Source organism: Symphalangus syndactylus, chromosome 13 (assembly GCF_028878055.3).
Source record: "Symphalangus syndactylus isolate Jambi chromosome 13, NHGRI_mSymSyn1-v2.1_pri, whole genome shotgun sequence".
NCBI classification, from domain to species: domain Eukaryota; kingdom Metazoa; phylum Chordata; class Mammalia; order Primates; family Hylobatidae; genus Symphalangus; species Symphalangus syndactylus.
The window spans coordinates 39,926,419-39,937,472 of NC_072435.2; the positions used below are offsets into that span (position 1 = coordinate 39,926,419).

Here is an 11,054-nt window from a genome sequence, read left to right on the forward strand (position 1 = left end):
CTTGAACTCCTGGGCTCAAGTGATCCACTCACTTCAGCATCCCAAAATGCTGAGATTACAGGAGTGAGCCACCTTGCCTTGTGGAAAATTTATTTATTATGTGATGAATATCAAGCTTCTTTGTAAAGAGGATATAGCTAAGAGCCTCTCCTAGCAGTGATGTATATAAGTCACTTCGCCCATGTGAGACGCAGTTTCCCCATTTGGAAGGCTGTTTGGAAAAGTCTCTGCAATCTATCCCCTCATCAAAAAAGATTTTTGGCCAGGCAAGGTGGCTCATGACTATAATCCCAGCACTTTGGGAGGCCAAGGCGAGAGGATTGCTTGGGGCCCGGAGTTAAAGACCAGCCTAGGTAACATAGTGAGACACCCATCTCTACAAAAAAGAATGTTTTTCATTAGCCCAGTGTGGCAGCGCATGCCTGTAGTCCCAGCTACTCAGGAGTCTGAGGCAGGAGGATCCCGTGAGTGCAGGAGTTCAAGGCTGCAGTGAGCTATGATCACACCACTGCACTCTAGCATGGGCAACACAGTGAGACCCTCTCTTTAAAAAAAAAAAAAAAAGGGCCAGGCACAGTGACTCATGCCTGTAATTCCCAGCACATTGGGAGGCTGAGGCAGGCGGATCACCTGAGGTCAGGAGTTTGAGACCAGCCTGGACAACATGGTGAAACCCCATCTCTACTAAAAATACAAAAATTAGCCGGGCACGGTGGCAGACACCTGTAATCCCAGCTACTTGGGAGGCTGAGGCAGGAGAATCGCTTGAACCCGGGAAGCCGAGGTTGCAGTGAGCCGAGATCACGCCACTGCACTCCAGCCTGGGTGACAGAGCGAGACTCTGTCTCAAAAATAAATAAATAAATAATTCTTTTAAAAAACACGCTAATTCTAGTTTCAGTCTGGATGATAATTTGGGGAAGAGAAGCAGAGAGGGAAATTTGGAATTAATTCCCTCCATGTGGCAACCCCTGAAGATCACAAAAAAGTTACAGTGAGAATGGGAGCAAGGATTCTAAAACTTCCCCACTCCTGGGGAACCTGCTGTCCTAAATTTAAACTTGGAAGAGATTTTGGCAACACCCTTCTGCCTCTTTCTGCCAACAAACTCACTGAAATTAACAAATGGCCTGTTTGCTTATGTTTGGTCTGTCCTTAGCGCGGAAACGGTTCTCTGCGCCCACAACTGATTATATCCAAATTTACTTCCAGTTTTTCCTCTCCTCTCCCCTGTTGTGTTGTGTCCTCAGTTTGAAAGGTCACATTCATCAAATTAGAACATGAAAGGTTGGCACACAGACTTTTCGTGTGAATGCCTAAATGCCTGGAGCAGGATAAGAAGTTAAAAGAAAAAAAAAAAACTTTTGCAAAAGAAAAATAATTATCATAACAGCTCAGGCACAGTCCTAGAGGTTTACATATATTAAATTTAGCAACACTGGACTTTTTTAACAGCCTGATTTTCTCTGCCGTTCATGATTTCCTTTGCCCAATCAAACCATTGCAACAAATTTGTAATGCATAGAAATGCAGCTATCGGCCGGGCACAGTGGCTCATGCCTATAATCCCAGCACTTTAGGAGGCCAAGGCGGGCAGATCACCTGAGGTCAGGAGTTCAAGACTAGCCTGGCCAGCACAGCGAAACCCCATCTCTACTAAAAATACAAAAAATTAGCCGGGCATGGTGGCAGACGCCTGTAATCCCAGCTACTCGGGAGGCTGAGGCAAGAGAATTGCTTGAACCAGGGAGGTGAAGGTTGCAGTGAGCGGAGATTTCGCCATTGCACTCCAGCCTGGGTGACAAGAGCAAAAACCCATCTCATAAAAATAATAATAATAATAAATTTTTAAAAAATAAAATAAAAATGCAGCTATCATCCTAAAATGTAAAATGTGAGAAGTGGTGATCGAAAATAACAAAAACAAGCCAGATGCAGTGGTTCATACCTGTAATCCTGGCACTTTGGGAGGCCGAGGTGAGAGGATCACTTGAGCTCAGGAGTTCAAGACCACCCTGGGCAGCATAGAGAGGCCTCATCTCTACAAAAAATTTAAAAATTAGCCAGGCATGATGGCACACACCTGTGGTCCCAGCTACTTGGGAGACTGAGGTGGGAGGATCATTTGAGCCCCAGGGGGTCGAGGCTGCAGTGAGCCATGATTGTACCATTGCACTGCTGCCCAGGCAACAGAGCAAGACCCCCGCCTTTAAAAGTAAATAAATAAAAGACTTGTTTTGGAATATCAAACTTTTAGAACTTTTGGAGGATCTGACTTTGAAACATCTCAGTTTGACTTTGGGGTAGGTTTTCATTTCTTTCTTCCTTTCTTTCTGTGATATCCTATTTGGGTTCAAATTCCATTCCTCAGCCTCTAGAATTCTGTCCATCCACAGATCTTACAATCTGCATGCCCCAGTCTTCTGGATTTTGACATCAGCTTCATGGAACGCACCAGTCTCCCCACCACCACCTTATCTGTGGTTTCACTTTTTGTAGCTTCAGCTACCTGCGGTTAACTGTAGTCTGAAAATATGTGAATACTGTACAATAAGATATTTTGAGAGAGAGAGAGAGAGAGACCACATTCACATAACTGTAATTATTTGCTACAATTGTTCTATTGTATTTTCAATCATTGCTGTAATTTTCTTTCTGTTTTTTTGTTTTGTTTTGTTTTGTTTTTTGAGACGGAGTCTCGCTCTGTCTCCCAGGCTGGAGGGCAGTGGCGCATCTCCGTTTACTGCAAGCTCTGCCTCCTGGGTTCACGCCATTCTCCTGCCTCAGCCTCCCGTGTAGCTGGGACTACAGGCGCCCGCCACCACACCTGGCTTATTTTTTGTATTTTTAAAGTAGAGACGGGGTTTCATGGTGTTAGCCAGGATGGTCTTGATCTCCTGACCTTGTGATCCGCCCGCCTCAGCCTCCCAAAGTGCTGGGATTACAGGCATGAGCCACCGCACCTGGCCTGTTAATTTTCTTACAGTGCCTAATTTATAAGTTAAACTTTATCCTAGGCATGTATGCATAGGAAAGCACACAGTATATATAGGGTCTGGTACTATCTGTGGTTTCAGGCACCCACTAGGACTCTTGGAATAAATATATTGTCCCTCAGATAATGGGGAGCCGCTATAGTCCTAATACCAGGGCTTTGCTGAGGGGCTGTGTAGGTTTGGTTTTTTGGGGTTTTTTTTGTTTTTGTTTTTTTGAGACAGAGCCTTACTCTGTCACCCAGACTACAGTGCAGTGGTGTGATCTTGGCTCACTGCAACCTCTGCCTTCCAGGTTCAAGCAATTCTCCCACCTCAGCCTCCCAAGTAGCTGGGATTACAGGCACGTGCAACCGTGCCCAGCTAATTTTTTAAATTTTCGTAGAGTCAGAGTTTCACCATGTCGGCCAGGCTGGTCTCGAACTCCTAACTCAAGTGATCCACCCACCTCGGCCTCCCAAAGTGCTGGGATTACAAGCATGAGCCACCGCGACTGGTCGCCTTCAAATCTTTAAAAGCATCAAGGTCACAGAAGATGAGGAGAGGCAGGAGAATGATCCCATGCTGAAAGAAGCTGAAGGGACCTCACAACTAAATACAGCTCATGACTCTGAATTGGACCTTTATGCCCTAAAGGACAATATTGGGGCTATTGGCAAATTATGAACAAGGTCTGGGCATTAGATGGTTGTATTGGAGCAAATTTCTTCCCTGGTTTTGACAGTTGTTTAATGGCTTTGCAAAAGAATGCTCTTGGGTTTAGAAAACAAACTCTGAAGTACTGAGGGAAAAACTGAAGTACTGAGGGACAAACTCTGACATATTGAGGGATAACAGGCATTGTGTCTTCTGCAACTAATTTTCTTCTTCTTTTTTTTTTTTTTTTTTTTTTGAGATGGAGTCTTGCTCTGTCACTCAGGCTGGAGTGCAGTGGCCTGATCTCAGCTCACTGCAACCTCTGCCTCCTGGTTTCCAGCCATTCTCCTGCCTCAGCCTCCCGAGTAGCTGGGATTACAGGCACACCCCACCACACTCGGCTAATTTTTGTATTTTTAGTAGAGACAGGGTTTCGCCATGTTGGCCAGGCTGGTCTCAAACTCCGGACCTCAGGTGATCCACCCGCCTCAGCCTCCCAAAGTTCTGGGATTACAGGAGTAAGCCACCGCACCCAGCCTCAACGTTCAATTCCTTGAGATTAATTATTTTGTAATCATGTCAGAGAATGTTTGCATTCTTTTTTGTTTTTGAGACAGAGTCTCGTTCTGTAGCCCAGGCTAGAGTGCAATGGTGCAATCTCAGCTCACTGCAACCTCCGCCTCCTAGGTTCAAATAATTCTCCTACCTCAGCCTCCCAAGTAGCTGAGATTACAGGCGCCCACCACCGCAGTTGGCTAATTTTTGTATTTTTAGTAGAGATGGGGTTTCACCACGTTGGCCAGGCTGGTCTCAAACTCTTGACCCCAGGTGATCCACCCACCTCGGCCTCCCAAAGTGCTGGGATTACAGGCGTGAGCCACCGCACCCAGCCAGAGAATGTTCTGATTCTTAAGAGATGCACACTAAAGTATTTGAGAGTGAGGGATCAGTATGTCTGCAACTAACTCTCAAAATATCTAATAATGTATGTGTATGTGTATACATGCATATCTGTGTGTATATCTGTAGAGAGAGACAGACAGAAACAGATGAACCTATGTAGGAAACGTTACCGACTAAGGAGTGTAGGTGAAGGGTTTATAGGTGTTCATTGTACTGTAATTTTTCTACAGGTTTGAACATCTTCAAAATAAAATATTGAAAAAATAAGTCACGGCCGGGCATGGTGGCTCATGCCTGTAATCCCATCACCTTGGGAGGCCGAGGCGGGTGGATCACCTGAGGTCAGGAGGTTGAGACCAGCCTGGCCAACATGGCAAAACCCTGTCTCTACTAAAAATACAAAAATTAGCTGGGCATGGTGGCAGGCGCCTGTAATCCCAGCTACTCAGGAGGCTGAGGCAGGAGAATTGCTTGAACCCAGGAGGCGTAGGTTGCAGTGATCTGAGATCGCACCACTGCACACCAGACTAGGTGACAGAGCAAGACCCTGTCTGAAAAAAAAAAAAAAAAAAGGGCCAGGCATGGTGGCTTACACATGTAATCCCAGCACTTTGGGAGGCCGAGGTGGGTGGATCACCTGAGGTCAGGAGTTCAAGACCAGCCCAACCAACCTAGTGAAACCCCGTCTCTACAAAATACAAAAAATTAGCCGGACATGGTGGCCCATGCCTGTAATCCCAGCTACTTGGAGGCTGAGGCAGGAGAATTGCTTGAACCATGGAGGCAGAGGTTGCAGTGAGCCAAGATCGCGCCAGTGTACTCCAGCCTGGGTGACAGAACGAGACCCTGTCTCGAAAAAAAGAAAAGAAAAGAAGCCACCTAGTCTATCGCCAGTGTTTTGATTATTTCAAGCACGGACTCAGTATCAAAACATCCTCCTCGTGAGAGCCTAATGAAGGAAACAGAGGAAGATTTGAGAATCTCAGAAACAACTTGGTTGCCACTTAGACATTAACCCCGGGTGTTCCCCATTTCCAACGATACCTGCAAGCGTGTTTTCAGCAACATTCTGGAGTCCAGATTAAAGAGCCGTTTTCCTCCTCAGAAAGTAGAGACTCCTTCAAGATTTGCATAAGCCATTTAGGAGCCAGGGAACCTTGGGATAGATGCGAATCTTGGAATGTGGGTTGTTAGAATATTTTAAAGCTGGTGAGAAAAAAATTGAAGTAAAACAAGGATGTCCAGGCAGAGGCATCTGCAAGACAAATTAGCACCATCGCCACCACCCCACCCCCCTCCCCAACCCAGTCAACAAACAGGACAAGTAACACTTCTCTGCCCTCGTGGGAACAGATTGAGTGGAAGGAGTTGATGGGTGGGGAGGTGACGTTGCCAAAATCCCGAAATAGAGCTGTTCAAAACACCCTTTCACAGCATGTCAGACAAATGCCGGAGTGATTAAATGTTGAGTGGAGACTTTGAGAAGCTGAAAGAGGAGGGCAGAAACTAGGCATGAAAACATACTCCTTTCATCTCCTTCCAAATCTGGGTCAGCACTCAACTGCGGCATCAGGACACTTTCTCAGCATCTGAGAAGCAACATCACCTAATCCAAGTCTGTCAGGGCGCCAAAATACTCTGGCTTCTGGTGATTAACTGATTTGTGCAGTATGCATTCATGGAGTGCTTATGTTCCAAGCTCTGGAAAACACAGTAGCTTCTCCCAGTTCCTGCAATTGGGAGCTTGTAGTCCAGCGAGGGAAACGGAGAAGTAGTGATAATATGCTTGATTGAATTTTTTTTTTGAGACAAGGTCTTGCTGTGTTGCCCAGGCTGGAGTGCAGTGGTGCAATCGCCGCTCACGGCAGCCTCAAACTCCTGGGCTCAAGAGGTCCTCCCACCTCAGCCTTCCGAGTAGCTGGGGTTACAGGCACTGCTTGAATTATTGTTCCAGTTTTTTCAACCCTCTGTAGATCCACACTCTGTGTGCCGTGGGACTTTGCTGTTATTCTCACCAAAGGCAGAACTCTTGCCTCTTGACTTTGGGCTGTTTGGGCTGTGGGACCAGCTTTGCTCAACAAGTAACCAGTTCCAAGCATCCCTCAAGAAGTCTCCTACGTCTCCACTTGGCTTCTTATCTCTGTCATCATCATGAGGCAAGCTTCCTCCCAAGAATGATTATTCCTTTGGCCAAGGCCTCAGAATGAATACATGCCAGCCAGGCACGGTGGCTCGTGCCTGTAATCCCAGCACTTTGGGAGGCCAAGGCAGGCGGATCGCCTGAGGTCAGGAGTGTCAGACCAGCCTGGCCAACATGGAGAAACCCCATCTCTACAGAAAAAAAAAAAAAAAAGTCTGGCATGGTGGCAAGTGCCTATAATCCCAGCTACTCAGGAGGCTGAGGCAGGAGAATCACTTGAATCCAGGAGGCAGAGGTTGCAGTCAGCCGAGATCACACCACTGCACTCTAGCCTGGGCAGCAGAGTGAGATTATGTCTCAAAAAAAAAAAGAATGAATACATGCAGAATTGATCTAAACCCAACCTGCAGAGATAGGCCAAAGCATGCATCAAAGCTGTCCAGCTGGTCCCCACCCACATCAGCCAAGTCCTCAGACATGTGGGAAAAAATAAATGATTGCTACTTTTGGAATAGCCATCACAATAGCCCATATGCTGGGCTGTCAAGCAAGTCTCAACAAATTTTGAAGAACTGAGATCCTACAAAGTATGAGCACAGCGGAATTAAACTAGAAGTCAACAACAAAAAAAGATAACTAGAAATTTACAATTGTTGGGAAATTTAACCACACATCTCTAAATAACTCCTAGGTCAGAGAAAAAAAATCACAGTGTAAATAAGAAAATATTTTGAACTGAATGCTAATGAACATACCTGAAAAAATGCTGTGGGATGCAGCTAAAGCAGTGCTGAGAGGGAAAGGCATAGCTTTGAATGCCTGTATGAAAAATGAAAAAAAGCTTAAGGTATTGTTATTTCAAGATACTGAGTTTTGGGGTCTCTTTTCTTTTGCAGCAATAGCTGACTGCTATGATAAGTAGCATTTATATTGCATTCATTATGTGGCAGACCCAAGTAAACAGAACCACACAGGTTATGTGAATGGCCAGTAAGGAGTACAGTCAGAATTCAAATCCAGATTGACTCCGGAGTTAGGCTCTCAGCACCATGCTATACTTCTCCTAGAGGAGAAACCTAACAATCACGACATTGTGATAAATGCTATTAATTCACAGAAGTGGGTGGACCTAACTCTGAGGATTGGAAAACACTTCCAGAAAGAAGTGTCAGATGCTTGACCTGACAGTTAAGAGAAAGTGAAGGCTGTTGAAAAGGTTATGCAGAGGCCAATGGGCATGAATGACATAGCCCATAGTTCAGTGTGGCTGGCCCATACAGTGAGCATGAGTTGTGTCAAAAAATGAGAATGAAGACATAGTCCAGATCTGATTCAAGCCTGTCTAAAGAGGGAGATGATCTGATTAGATTTGCACCACAGGAAGATCCATCTGTAGTATGTGGAGGATCGGAAGGGAGATAGGATGCAAAAATTCCAGTTAAGAGGCCATGAAAGGGCCAGGCACTGTGGCTCACACCTATAATACCAGCACTTTCGAGGGCTGAGGAAGGTGGATCACTTGAGGTTAGGAGTTTGAGACCAGCCTGGCCAACATGGTGAAACCCCATCTCTACTAAAAATACAAAAAAAAATTAGCCGGGCATGGTGGTGGGTGCCTGTAATCCCAGCACTTTGGGAGGCCAAGGCAGGTGGATCACGAGGTCAGGAGATCAAGACCATCCTGGCTAACACGGTGAAACCCTATCTCTACTAAAAATACAAAAAAAATTAGCTGGGCGTGGTAGTGGGCGCCTGTAGTCCCAGCTACTCAGGAGGCTGAGGCAGGAGAATGGCGTGAACCCGGGAGGCAGAGCTTGCAGTGAGCCGAGATTGCACCGCTGCACTCCAGCCTGAGCAACAGAGCGAGACTCTGTCTCAAAAAAAAAAAAAAAAAAAAATTATCTGGGTGTGGTAGTGCACACCTGTAATCCCAGCTACTTGGGAGGCTGAGGCAGGAGAATTGCTTGAACCTGAGAGGCAGAGGTTGCAGTGAGGTGAGATCGTGCCACTGCACTCCAGCCTGAGCAACTTAGTGAGAACTTGTCTCAAAAAAAAAAAAAAAACGAGGCCATGAAAGCATTGATAAAGACTCTCTTTTTTTCCCTTTCTCTTTTTTTTTTTTTTTTTAAACAAGGTCTCGCTCTGTCACCCAGGCTAGAGTGCAGCAGTGATCACAGTGCTCACTGTAACCTCAGCCACCAGAGCTGAAGTGATCTCTTGGCTCAGCCTCTTGAATAGCTGGGACCATAGGCGTGCACTACTATGCCTGCCTAATTTTTTTATTTTTATTTTTATTTTTTGGTTTTTTTGGTAGAGATGGGGTCTCTCTATTTTGCCCAGGCTGGTCTTGAACTCCTAGGGCTCAAGCAAGCTTCACACTAGCCTCCCCAAGTGCTAGGACTGCAGGCATGAGCCACCGCGCCTGACTCCTCTTTTCAACTAGGCATCATTCTTGGATCCTGTCCTTAGCCTGCTTCTGTCAGTCTTGGCAAAGAATCCTGCTAAATTATACCCCACCCTTAATATTTTATCACCCTGGCCAGACTTCAGCAAGAATCCTTAAGTTAGCATCTTAATCCATTTGGGCTACTCTAACAAAATAACATAGATTGAATGGCTTAAAAGCAACAGAAATTCATTTCCCACAATTCTAGTGGCTGGGAAGTCCAAGAGCAAGGCACCAGCACATTCAGTGCCTGCTGAGAATCTGGTTCATAGATGGCCATTTTTTCACTGTGTCCTCACATGGTGGAAGGGTTGAGGGACCTCTCTGGGATCTCTTTGATAGAGGCACTAATCCCATTCCTAAGGGCTCCAGTCTCATAACTTTATCACCTCCCAAAGGCCCTGCCTCCAACACCATCACATTGGGGATTAGGTTTCAACACATGAATTTGGGCCTGGCGCAGTGGCTCACGCCTGTAATCTCAGCATTTTGGGATGCCAAGGCAGGTGGATCACCTGAGGTCAAGAGTCCGAGACCAGCCTGGCCAACGTGGCAAAACCCTGTCTCTACTAAAAATACAAAAATTAGCCAGGCGTAGGCCGGGCGCCATGGCTCATGCTTGTAATCCCAGCACTTTGGGAGGCCAAGGTGGGCGGATCACGAGGTCAGGAGATTGAGACCACGGTGAAACCCCGTCTCTACTAAAAATACAAAAAATTAGCCGGGCATGGTGGCGGGTGCCTGTAGTCCCAGCTACTCGGAGAGGCTGAGGCAGGAGAATAGCGTGAACCCGGGAGGCAGAGCTTGCAGTGAGCCGAGATTGCGCCACTGCACTCCAGCCTAGGCGACAGAGCGAGACTCCATCTCAAAAAAAAAAAAAAAATTAGCCAGGTGTGGTGACATGTGCCGTAATTCCAGCTACTTGGCAGGCTGAGGCAGGAGAATCATTTGAACCCGGAAGGTGGAGATTGCAGTAAGCCGAGAATCATGCCACTGCACTCCAGCCTGGGCAACAGAGCGAGACTCCATAAAATTAAAAAAAAAAAAAAAAAAAACATGAATTTGAAGGAGACACAAACATTGTCTACAGCAATGATTTGGCAAGTATCCTCCTATCTGCCGAGTGCAGTGGCTCATGCCTGTAATCCCAGCACTTTGAGAGGGAAAAGCAGGAAGATTGCTGGAGGTCAGGAGTTCAAGACCAGCCTGGGCAACATAGTAAGACCCTGTCTCTATTAAAAATAAAAAAGAATCCCCCATATGCTTGATGTTTCCTCTTAGTCATTTTTCATCCACTAAACCCTTCACTCTGCTCATCGGCTGTAAATGCCAATCTGTCTTTGCTGTTTTGGAAATTGAGCTCATTTCTCTGCTGAAGTCTCTTTTCCCCTATTACAATAGTACTGAATAAAACTGTCTTTACCACTTTTAACCGGTGTCCAGCTCTGTCTCTTCGACAGCATCCAGATGAGTCACAAAGACCTGAACTAAAGCATTAGCAGTTAGGATCCATCAAGCGCTTCTTTAGGATTTATTATTTTAACTCCTCAGATTTTGTCTAAGGCAATGGGAATGTGGCAGTAAATACAACAGGCAAAAATCCCTGCCCTGGGCCGGGTGAGGCAGCTCACGCCTGTAGAAGTGGCAGAAGTTCCATGCACCCAGACTGCCTCCCACCTCAAGTGTCAGCCACAGTAACTCATTTTTCTGCCTCAGAGCTTTTTTGCAGCTATTGAAGTCTGTCTGCGTGCAGATGCTGCCAGAAGTTAGGAAGAGATAAAGCCCCCAGGAGGTAACGCTCAACCAGTGCAGAATGAGAGTCAATAAATGAATGTGTCACTCCCCACCCTCATCCACTAGGGGGACCGTTCTGACTTTTTTTCTGCACCATTTACTTGCAGGAGTAGCTCAATAATACAGTCTTCATTGGTTTTCC

At 46.1% G+C, this 11,054-nt stretch overlaps 1 long non-coding RNA gene across 1 annotated transcript; it reads right to left on the minus strand.

Moving 5' to 3' along the window:
• Window positions 1-5,596: 5,596 nt before the first annotated feature.
• LOC134732313 (uncharacterized) lies at window positions 5,597-10,590 on the minus strand. Its single transcript, XR_010115347.1, has 3 exons — window positions 10,542-10,590; window positions 7,428-7,491; window positions 5,597-5,738 (listed from the first exon to the last, which is right to left on the minus strand). It is a non-coding gene; the product is annotated as an uncharacterized lncRNA (long non-coding RNA).
• Window positions 10,591-11,054: the final 464 nt, after the last annotated feature.